This window comes from Rana temporaria, chromosome 9, assembly GCF_905171775.1.
Source record: "Rana temporaria chromosome 9, aRanTem1.1, whole genome shotgun sequence".
In the NCBI taxonomy this organism is placed as follows: Eukaryota; Metazoa; Chordata; class Amphibia; order Anura; family Ranidae; genus Rana; species Rana temporaria.
The window spans coordinates 128,406,539-128,408,451 of NC_053497.1; the positions used below are offsets into that span (position 1 = coordinate 128,406,539).

Here is a 1,913-nt window from a genome sequence, read left to right on the forward strand (position 1 = left end):
TTAATGTCTAAATCTGAAGAATTTTATACAGGATAGTCAATGGAAGAAAGTGTAGAACTCTTGTCATTTGGAAGCTCAACCAGCCTAAAGCAAAAGGCATATCACAAAACTGAGCACAAAATACCTACGTTTTGATGTATAAACAAGTAGATCTTGTGGGCATGAGAGCAATTTATAGAGAAGGAACTAAGATAATTTTTTGTAAAGCTCTGGGCTCTAGCTGTGACATCATCCACTCTAACCAGTTTAGAAAGGTTTCCTTGAAACAAGGAGGGGTTGTGGGACTTTAATTGAAGCTTGATGGATAAGGGTCAAATATGTCAATAACTCTATAGGCTTGGTCAAACCTCAATCATTCGAGTCATACCAACAATTGTTTTTCTATCATAAATTTATTTTTACAAAAAGTGAGAAAAATACAAAAGATCAATATTAAATGTTTAGTACATATTAAAAACAGTCAGACTATAGTTTGTATGATGTATTACACATGCAAGACACTGCAGGTGATCTTCATCACAGCCCACGTTTTTTGGGGGTTCAACTAGTTTCGCCCGAAAGGGCTTCGTCAGGAACCCGTGGAGGGTGATAGTCTACATAAATAAAAGGTATGTCAATAGAATATCAACAGACATCAAAACCAATTATATAGTGTGTACAAGGGAAAAGAAACAACAAAGAACAAGCCCGTTGGTCGAGGGGCTGAAATTACAGTATTCTAGACACAATATGTATTGTTGACCAAAAATATATATGTACATATGTCAAAGTGCATATAGTAGATTTCGTTACAGACATGTTGGTTTAAATAAGGTATAAATGGACTGGATGCATGTAAAAGCTGTGGACTATGAAACAGTCCTTACCTTGCACAAACGGAGTAGATGGTTAAGGGCATGTGCCGTGGCGAGATCAGATCCCAGATGTAATCCCACTAGGGGAGGGAAAGGTCTCTGCACAGCCTAAGCTTGGCTGTCCCACAAAGAGCAGACCACATAGAGAAAGCTGGCCTAGAGAGACAAAAAGAGGACGGAGGCAGGCAGAAACTGAAAATGGAAAATAAGAAGTAAAAATGAAAAATGAGAAAAAAAAGAATATGTATAATATAATTGCTAAGGCACACCGTATAGGTAGAATTGCTCAAAACAGGGGAAAGATAATAATTAAATGGTGGGATTACCTTGCTGATGTTAATTGACGATAATCATGGCTGTATGTCAGATGGACGCGATAATAGAATAATTTCAGAAGAAATACCAAAAATAGGTAGTGTGCTGACCATTCAGGGTTAATTCCGTTAATGCTGTATAGCATAAAAAGGAATAGATTACACATTCATGCTTATGAAGATATATATATCTGCAAGTGCATATTAGTTCATATAGAGAATAAATATGACTATTACCTATATTAGTTGTAACATCTAAATGTACAGTGACATCAGTCTGCATATCCCGCAGAGATGTAAGGTATGAAGATAATGGCAAGGTTAATTAATTTTTAAATTTTTAAAAAACTAAAAATTTCCTATATGCATGGAGTATATGCCTATCTACGTGTGCTAGAGAGGTATACTGAACAGAAAATAGTACCTGGTTAGTATTGCAACTGAGTCTGCCGGTGATGTAACGATTTCAATCGCTTTTTGACCGAGCAGGGTATAGGAACTATAATAAATTGGATTATACCTCAGACAGGAGGCTCATATCTTATGCATTATCTTTCTTTAATAATGCCCATAGCAGAAATACAGTAAACATTTATTGTAACTTAAAACAAAAAATTCCAAGAACTACCCTTCCCAGCAGTCCCTGGGCCAGCGTAGCCCCTCCCAGACCGTAATCTATATAAGGGACTGTCTGAGGTAACCTATTCCTCTTTCTTTCTGCTCATGGCAGAGCACACAAGATAAG

General features: G+C 36.7%; 1 long non-coding RNA gene across 1 annotated transcript; it reads right to left on the reverse strand.

Annotated features, from left to right (window-relative positions):
- Positions 1 to 382: 382 nt before the first annotated feature.
- On the reverse strand, positions 383 to 1,673 carry LOC120914476. Its single transcript, XR_005743685.1, has 2 exons — positions 867 to 1,673; positions 383 to 593 (listed from the first exon to the last, which is right to left on the reverse strand). It is a non-coding gene; the product is annotated as an uncharacterized LOC120914476 (long non-coding RNA).
- Positions 1,674 to 1,913: the final 240 nt, after the last annotated feature.